Below are 10,052 nucleotides of genomic sequence, written 5' to 3' on the forward strand. Positions count from 1 at the left end.
GGTGAAATTTGGAGAAAGCCAGCAAAGATGTTGACAGCGGCCCAGGGAAAGGAGGACCCTGCAAAGCGACAGACTCGGGGGTGCAAAACTCTCAACCACCAGGGGGCAGCAAAGAGCATGCGGGGTTTTTTTTTTTCCCCCTTTGATAGGATTCGTGCTCCATCAAGCGGCCGCCCGGAGTTTTGGAGCCCAGATCCGTCCAGTCCTTAAAGAAGAAGAGACGAAAAACGCCGCCGGCGGAAGCAGCGCGTGACCGACCGACCGACCGACCTACTTTTCCCCGCGTCCGTCTCCCCTTCTTACCCGGCGCCCGGACGGACGGATCTCCCTTGCAAGCCTTCGCCGCTCCCGCGAAACCCTCAATCGCTCCCAGGCTCTAAAGTCCCCGCCTTCTCCATCCCGGCCGAACTTCCGGCTTCGGTCACGTGACCGAGGCGGAAGCATTCCGGAAGAAGGCTTCGACAAGCGAGAGGGGAGGGTAGAGAGGCGCGTTACTAAGCGACGGTTTTGAGTCCTCTTCCCCCCCCCCTTTTTTTCTTCTTTTTCGTTGCTCTCTTGCTGTCCTATGGGGGCTCTCTTCTGATTCCTTTATTGCAGGATTGGCGAAGCATGGCCCTTTTATGACTTGTGCAGTTCAACAAGGGATTTTAAAAAAGGATCATAAATAAGGGGCGTGCATAAGAGCACAAACGTGCCTACCGTTCCTGTCCTATTGTTTCTTTCCCTATATATATATATGCTTATACTTCCTTGTTTCTCATCATATATACGTTTACATATTATATAATCTTTTTGTGTGATGCTTGTGTATATTGTTATGACAAAATTAAATAAATAAATAAAATAATATAACTGGTTTCCCAAGTGGTTTGGACGGCTTCATAGCAAGGGGTCTTCAACCTTGGCAGCTTTAAGCCTGGCAGACTTCAACTCCCAGAATTACTCCAGCCAGCAAAGCAAAGCAAAGCTGGCTGGGGAATTCTGGGACTTGAAGTCCGCCAGGCTTAAAGCTGCCAAGGTTGGAGACCCCTGCTTCATAGTGATGGTGGGGTCCGTAAAGGGGGTGTGCAGAATAGAATAGAATAGAATAGAATAGAATAGAATAGAATAGAATAGCACAGCATAGCACAGCATAGCACAGCATAGCATAGAATTTCTGACAGTATACAATAATATATTGTACATATTGTATATTATTGATGAAGGTATATTTTCTTTTATGTACACTGAGAGCGTATGCACCAAGACAAATTCATTGTGTGTCCAATCACACTTGGCCAATAAAATTCTATAAAAAAGTAAGCAGGAGCCAATAACAAAGCTCAATTTATAACAAATGATTTCTAGCAGTATATTAGATCAGAAACAAACAGCAAATATTGGTTTAATCAGTAACAATTATATAGTAGCATAAGCAATTCATAATAAAAGCAAATAGTCAATATTAGTTTGATTCATATACTCCGTCACTAGGAATTGAAATCTGTCTGTTTCAAAAGCGGTCCATTTTTTAGCAACCCTTACCTGGGCTCTAGCTGCATAAATTGTTGGCTGTTTCTCCTCCTTGCCACTGTTTTGTGCTATTTCTGGACACTGAGGGTCAAAATCTGAACACAGCCCTCAAGAATTTAAGTGGTGCAAGCTATTCTAATTAAACTGCAAGACTAAATTGTTAGACAAAATTAAATTGCAAGACAATTCAAAAATGGTAGACAAAAATTAAATTGCAAGGCAAAGAAAAGAAGAATCAGGGGTGACATGATGGCAGTATTCCAGTATTTGAGGGGCTGCTACAAAGAGGAGGAGGGGTCAAATTATTCTACAAAGCACCAGAGGGCAGGATAAAAAATAATAGTTAGAAATTAATCAAAGAGAGAAGCAACCTGGAATTAAGAAGAAACTTCCTATCACAGAGGACAAATAACCAGTGGAACAGCTTGCCACCAGAAGTTGTGGATGCTCCATCACTGGAAGTTTTTAAAAAGAGTGTAGACAGTAACTTATCTAAAATAATATAGATTCTTTCCTGCTTGAGCAGGAGGCTGGACTAGAAGACTTCCGATGTCCCTTCCAGCTCTGTTCTCTATTTCAGGCGTCTCCAATCAGTGGTGGGTTGCTACCGGTTCGCCCTGGGTCGGGTGAACTGATAGTGACAGTGGCAGTGGGAGGCTCCGCCCACCCACCTGGAAGTTTCTGCGCATGTGCAAAAATGTTGCGCCCATGAGCAAACCAGTAGCAACGGGTTTTGAAATCCACTCCTGTCTCCAACCTTGGCAACTTTAAGACTTGTGGACATCAACTCCTGGCTCAGGAATTCTGGGAGTTGAAGACTACAAGTTATTAAGGGGCTATTAGTTCCCCAACTTTGCTTTATTGGCACGTTGATTTTTTTTATTTATTTATTTGTAAAACACAACAGTATATATAAGTATAAGTATGAAATAACCATACGAATTGGATACAATCAAAGGGAACATTAGGACAGGAACGGTAGGCACGCTGGTGCTCTTATGCACGCCCCTTACTGACCTCTTAGGAATGGGGTGAGGTCAATAGTAGATAGTCTTTGGTTAAAGCTTTGGGGATTTTGGGAGGAGACCACAGAGTCAGGTAGTGCATTCCAGGCATTAACAACTCTGTTACCGAAGTCATATTTTCTACAATCAAGATTGGAGCGGTTCACATTAAGTTTAAATCTATTGTGTGCTCGTGTATTGTTGCGATTGAAGCTGAAGTAGTCTTTGACAGGAAGGACATTGTAGCAGATGATTTTATGAGTTATACTCAGGTCATGCCGAAGGCGGCGGAGTTCTAAATTTTCTAAACCCAGGATTTCAAGTCTGGTGGCATAAGGTATTTTGTTGTGATCAGAGGAGTGGAGGACTCTTCTTGTAAAATATTTCTGGACACACTCAACTGTATTAATGTCTGAAATGAAGTGTGGGTTCCAGACAGGTGAGCTGTATTCGAGAATTGGTCTAGCAAAAGTTTTGTATGCTCTGGTTAGTAGTGTAATCTTTCTGGAGAAGAAGCTATGCAAGATTAGATTTGCAACTCTTAATGCCTTTTTGGCGATGTAGTTGCAGTGGGCTTTGGCACTTAGATCGTTTGATATGAAAACTCCAAGGTCTTTGACGAGGTGAGTGTCATCTACAAGGTAATGTCCATCAAGCTTGTATTTAGTGTTCTGATTCTTTTTTCCAATGTGTAAAACAGAGCATTTGCTGATTGAGATTTGGAGTTGCCAAATTTTTGACCATTCCGACACAAAGTCAAGGTCTTTTTGAAGGGTAGCCGCATTGTTGGTAGTGTTAAATATTTTAACATCATTGGCGAAGAGAACACAATTACTTATAATATGGTCACAGAGGTCGTTAATGTATAATATGAAGAGTGTTGGTCCTAGAACACTGCCTTGGGGGACACCGGTATTGACAGAAGCAGGATTTGATAGGGCACTGCCTATTTTGACCATTTGTTGTCTGTTTGATAAGAACGCTGTTATCCAATTATGGAGGGGTCCGGAGATGCCGTAGGATTTTAGTTTTAGAAGGCTGATGTACTGGTTCCTCATTCCCTCAGGCTATGAAACAGGTTTGCGATTTCTCAGTCTCGCCACTTCTTAAGAGGTTTTCAAATTTCACTAAAGTGTAAACCCTGAGATTCTTATTTCAGTGTTTTTCAAACTTGGCAATTTTCAGATCCGGGAACTTCAACTCCCAGAATTCCCAGCCACAATGCTGCTAATGACTTGAATGCTCAGCTAGCAGGATTTCTAGAATTTTAGGATGTTAAGATGTTCGCACAGCTTAAAAGTTGTGAGGTTTGAAATACATTGATTTATGTGGAGAATGGACTGGGTTACTCTACAGAAAGTTTATCAGCCTCAGGAATTTGAAAAATGAGTTACAGGAGCGCATCAGAGCAACTTTGGTGTACTCACTGGTTAAGGTACCAGGCAAGGAACTGCAAGATGAGCAACAAAGATAATTAGGGGACTGGAGGCCAAAACATATAAAGAACGATTGGAGGAATAGGGTATGTCTAGTGTAATTTATTTATTTGTTTATTTATCACATTTCTATACCGCCCTTCTCCAAAGACTCGGGGCGGTTTACAGCCAAGATAAAATCGCACAGAAACAAACATTAAAAACATTATTAAAAATCTAATTCAAAATTGGCCCAATAATTTTAAAAACTAATAAAATTATAAAATAAACCCTAATAAAACCACCCATGTTAAAATTGCGATTAGGCCAACCCTGCACAATGGAACAAGAAAGTCTTAAGCTCACGCTTAAAGGCCCGGAGGTCAGGGAGTTGGCGTAGCCCCAGAGGTAGCTCATTCCACAGGGCAGGAGCCCCCACAGAGAAGGCCCTCCCCCTGGGAGCCGCCAGTTGGCATTGTTTGGCTGACGGCACCCTGAGGAGGCCCTCCCTATGGGAGCGCACAGGTCGATGGGAGGCTATTGGTGGCAGTAGGCGGTCCCGTAAGTAACCCGGTCCCAAGCCATGGAACGCTTTAAAGGTGAGAACCAACACCTTGAATTGCACCCGGAAGACCACCGGTAACCAATGCAGCTTGCGCAGGAGACGTGTTATATGGGAGCTACGAGATGCTCCCTCTATCCCCCGCACAGCCGCATTCTGGACCAGTTGGAGCCTCCTGGTGCTCTTCAAGGGGAGCCCCATGTAGAGAGCATTGCAGTAGTCCAGGCGGGAAGTGACGAGGGCGTGAGTGACCGTGCATAACGAATCCCGGTCCAGGATGGGACACAACTGGCGTATCAGGCGCACCTGATAAAAAGCTCTCCTGGCGACGGCCGTCAAATGCTCTTCCAGCGACAACCGTACATCCAGGAGAACGCCTAAGTTGCGAACTGTCTCCCTAGGGGCCAACGACTCGCCCCCCACAGTCAGCGATGGAACTAGCTGACTGTGCCGGGATGCTGGCATCCACAGCCACTCAGTCTTGGATGGGTTGAGTCGAAGTCTGTTCTTCCCCATCCAGACCCCCCCATTCATTTCTTTAATGAAAAGAAAGACTAAGTATGACCTGATAGCAGTGTTCCAAAATCTAAGGGATTGCTACAAAAAAGAGGGAGTCAACCTATTCTCCAAAGGACAAGAAGCAATGGGTGGAAACCAGGGATGGGATTCAGCCGGTTCGGACCAGTTCGGGTGAACCGGATGTTAATTTTAATCTGGTTTGCCAAACCGGTAGTTGCACGGACTGGCTGACCCCACCTACTCTGCCCTGCCCTACCCCATCCACCCCAGGAGTCTCTACACAGCCCATTTTGGATGCCAGGTAAGTGCAGGGCCCACATGGAGGGCAAAAAACAGGCCTATTGGAAGTTCTAGAACTCTGGAAATGGCTCTGGAGCCCGGGGGAGGCCGTTTTTGCCCTCCCATAGGCTCAAGGAAAGCCTCCTGGAGCCTGGGGAAGGCAAAAAACGGGAGTACCAGAAGTCCAAAAACGGGCCCTTTTCTGGCCTCCGGAGCCCGGGAGAGGCCATGTTCGCCCTCCCAGAGGCTCAAAGAAAGCCTCCAGAGCCTGGGGAGGGTGAAAAACAGGCCTATCGGAAATACTGGAAGTCCAAAAATGGGTCTGTTTCTGGCTTCTGGAGGGCCTCCAGAGCCTGGGGGAGGCCATTTTCACCCTCCTGGAAGCTCAAGGACAGCCTCCAGAGTCTGGGGAGGGTGAAGGAGGTCTCCTAGGCCACGCCCACCATGGCCACGCCCACCCAGCAATTGGGTAAAGAACCGGTTGCTAAAATATCTGAATCTCACCCCTGATGGAAACTAATCAAGGAGAGAAGCAACTTAGAACTAAGGAGAAACTTCCTGACAGAACAATTAATCAGTGTCATAACTTGCCTCCAGAAGTTGTGAATGCTGAAACACTAGAAGTTTTTAAGAGGAGTTTGGACCACCATTTGTCTGAAATAGTATATGGTTTTCTGCGTGACCAGGAAGTTGGACTAGAAGACCTCCAAGGTCCCTTCCAACTTGGTTATTCTGCTACCCTGTTATTCTGTTATACTATGAGTTCTAATCCTGCCTTCAACACAAAGAAGGGTGGGTGATGGGCCAGTCTTTCTCTCTCAGCCTTAGGAAGGAGGCAAAGAAAACCACTTCAAAATATGTCAAGAAAACTACAGGAACTTGTTCATCATCAGGAATCAATATTGATATGAAGGTTATACAAATATGTATCTTTGTATGTGTGTATGTAATGTACAGCAATAGCACATATTGGCTTTGCTGCCAAAGTTGTGATAGCAGCCTACGCCAACGTACGATTTTTGTATCATGTCCTCACATGGCGACTCAAAGCGGCTTACAAAAATATAAAAACCTCATATAAAAACAATAAAACTAATAAAAGAATCTTATAAATTTATAATATAAAAAAATAACCTCCCATCCCGGCGACATCACATGATCCATTTAATGGGCTCCATCCCACTCTGCGTTCCCCAGGCCTGCTGGCAGAACCAGGTCTTCGGCGCCCTCCGGGAGAATGTTAGAGTGCAGACCATTCTAATCTCTGGGTGGGATGATGTTCCAGAGAGAGGGAGCCACAATGGAGAAGGCTCTTCTTCTGGGTCCAACCAGGTGTATCTCCCTAAGGGATGGGACCCACAACATTCCTTGCCTCCCTGCTCTGGTGGGTCAGGTAGTTGTGACCGGCAAGAGATGGTCCCTCAGATAACCTGGTCCCAAACCATGAAGGGCTTAGGTGACAACCAGCACCTTGAATTGCACCCGGAAGAAAATCAGTAATCAGTGCATCTCCTGCAGGACAGGTAATAGATGTGTACACTGAAGTCTGCACAAAACCATGCGGGCCACTGCATTTTGCACCAGCTGGAGCTTCCAGATGCTTCCAGATGCTCAAGGGCAGCCTCATGTATAGCGCATTGCAATAGTCAAGACGGGAAGTGACTAGGGCATGAGTGATCGTGGCTAGGGATTGTTGGTCCAGAAAAGGGCATAATTGGTGTACAAGCCACAGTTCTGCAAAGGCCCTCCTGGCCATGACGGTCACTTGCTCTTTGCGCAGGAGTCACGAGTCCAGGAGAACCCCCAGATTACGCACAGGGTCTGTTTGGAGTACTGTCACCCCATCCAAGACCAAAGGTGGCAATTATCACTGGGCCAAAGAACCCCAAACTCAGAGCCACTCGATGTTGCCAGGGTTTAGTTCCAACCCGTTGCTCCCCATCCAGCCCCTAACAGCCTCCAGGCACTGCGAGAGAGGAGGCACAGCATTGCTTAACTCACCACAGGCCAAGACATACAGCTGAGTATTATCAGCATATTGATAATACCTCAGTCCATAGTGGCGGATGATCTCACCCATATAAATGTTGAACGGGAGCAGAGAGAGTACATTGCCTTAGTGTGCAAGAATGCAGGACAGTTAAGGAATATTTAAATCAAAATGAACACAGAGTTGACACAAATGTGGCAAAACTAATATAGAAATCTCTTTTTAATGGTTTTTCAAGTCATTCTGAAACTGCACCATGGCAGCAAACAGGATAACTAAGTATAGGATCAGTTCTAGCTAAATGAATGACATCACAAAAAAGATAATCGTAAAATGTTAACAGAAATGTATCTGTGTCAATTAAAAATATTTTTTCAAAATATATTTTCACGTATTTTGTTAACTGCATAACTTAAAAGATATTTGAATTATTGAGCCTTGAATATGCAAACCAGTGTATCATCACAACAATTTAAATTTATTATCCAATTCTATATCAATTATATTTTAATATACATGCTGTAAACGTATAAAGAACAAAGCAATAGAGCAGAGGTGTCAACTTGGCAGCCCGCAGACTAGATGAGTCACATATAGGCCACGCCCACCCTAGCTCCACGAAGGGGAAAAACATCACAATAGATTGTGTGACGGCAACATGACACAGTGAGTCTGATACCTGTGCAATAGAAAACAGTTGAAATTTAACAAGTATAGAACAACATAATTTTCAATACAAAATAAAAATATGTGAAAAATAAAAATTACATAAAGTTTTTTTTAATGAATAGTGAGCATTTATATTTGGCTAATTGATTTTGCTTCCAAAATATCTTAAATTTTTCTTACAATTACCACTATATTCTTATGTCTTTTAAATATCGAGAGTGTTAACTATTTGCCTTATATTTTGAGATTTGAATGTTAGATTTTGAAGATCTCTATATACATATTTTTAAAAATATATCTGATTTTTGTCCTGTTTTGACAAATTGATGCATTCCAAAGATACCGATGTGACTCTGTGAAAATATATTCAAATAATGAATATATTGTAACGTAACTTTTTGTGAACAGGGATCACACAAGAAATAAATATTCAAGTAAATAATACAGCAGTGAGAATCTTCTGTTTAGTGCAGTGGTAGTCAACCTGGTCCCTACCGCCCACTAGTGGGCATTCCAGCTTTCGTGGTGGGCAGTAGGGGTTTTGTCCGATACTGAAGCACTTTCCTTTTTTAAAAAATTAATTGACTTTTAAAAAAATTTTCGTAGCATTATTTAAAAACGTTTTCATTAGGTTTTCATAAAATTCCCTGTGACAATTTGAATTTCTGAAAATATATACCTGTATTGCTCGCGCATAAATTTAGTTCATGTTAGATAAGTGAAACTAAATGGCGCTACAGTGCGACCGCAAACAAAAGAGCCTCGTCCCAGAATAGCTCGCGCATTTCCCCCCACACCACCCAGCTGTAACAGACAAGCAGAGCTGGTAGCTGGCGCCCCCCCAACCCAATCCACGATGCACGAGAGGCATGCGCAGATGACGATACACGGCGCATTACTGTGGGCGGTTAGAAAATTTTACTGTTTACAGAGATACAAAAGTGGGCGGTAGGTATAGAAAGGTTGACTACCCCTGGTTTAGTGGATGACTTGTTTTTTGTTTTGGAACAAAACAGGTGTGTCAAACTGGCGGCCCGCAAGCCGGATGCGTCACGTGCAGGCCACACCCACCCCAGCTCCGCAAAGTTGAAAACGTCACAATACATCACATGACATGATTGAGTTTGACACTTGTGCTTTACAGGGAATTGAACCTTAATAAGTAAATTAAAAGAATTTGGGGCACTGGAAGGCTTCAAGATTAACAAACAGAAGACAAAGATGTTAACAAAATATATGAAGATAAAAGATAAAAAAGAATTGATGAATAAAATAATTCAAAAGATTTTAAAGACTAATGCAGAATTGAACACCAAAGCTTTTTCCTTTTAGGATTAAATGGACAAACAACTACCATGAAGCTCTTTATCTTTCTGCACGGTCTTTTATCTTTGTTTTATTTATTCTGTAATAGTTTATGTTAGTTTTAATGATCTTAAACTTTTAATAAAATTTATTTTTTAAAAAATCTGTTTATCTAAATCTTGAGATCAAATCCTTTATCAGACTTTAAGAGTAATTTCCTAATAATTGGAGATAATGAGAAGCAGATTTGTTGGCTCCATACAAACACAGCATGCATGCAATCAATGTGGATATTCATTGATTAGTTTCACGGTAGGAAAAAAAAGTTTCATATAATAACATAAAACACTTACATGTCATTATGTTAAGACTGGTAAGCTACACCCTGGCTAGTTCAGATGCAAATGGAGAGAAACCATTTGTAGCACCCGAAGTTTAGCGCTCACAATTTTTTTAATAATGGAAGCATATAAAGCTCACAACATGCAATCCGAACACAATTCAGCAGCCATAGTTTGGGATTTTCAACCAAGCCAAACCTAATAGTTTGCAGCATCAGAGGAGGAACAAACAAACAAAAAGCTCAGCCTTAGTGAAGAACGAAGAACAAAGTTCAGCTTGGTAGGTTAGAAATTATGCAAGGTTGTGTAAGCTAGTTCTCCCAAACAGGGGTATACCAGAGGTGGATTTCAGCAGGTTCTGACCAGTGCTGGAGAACCGGTAGCAGAAATTTTGAGTAGTTTGGAGAACCCGTAATAAAAATTCTGACTGGCCCCACCCCCATCTATTCTCTGCCT

The 10,052-nt window shown here is 43.0% G+C and overlaps 1 protein-coding gene across 5 annotated transcripts in view; it reads right to left on the reverse strand.

Moving 5' to 3' along the window:
* The window catches only part of EXOC1 (exocyst complex component 1), a 45,937-nt gene extending 45,524 nt beyond the window's left edge, over positions 1-413 (reverse strand). For 4 of the 5 annotated variants that reach the window (XM_058192828.1, XM_058192827.1, XM_058192826.1 and 1 more), the window contains exon 1: positions 304-413. The gene's annotated coding sequence lies outside the window, so the exon portion shown is untranslated. Of the gene's footprint in view, positions 1-274 lie in introns of all 5 variants that reach the window. The other variant, XM_058192825.1, reaches the window with a different exon arrangement.
* Positions 414-10,052: the final 9,639 nt, after the last annotated feature.

This window comes from Ahaetulla prasina, chromosome 8, assembly GCF_028640845.1.
Source record: "Ahaetulla prasina isolate Xishuangbanna chromosome 8, ASM2864084v1, whole genome shotgun sequence".
Taxonomy (NCBI): domain Eukaryota; kingdom Metazoa; phylum Chordata; class Lepidosauria; order Squamata; family Colubridae; genus Ahaetulla; species Ahaetulla prasina.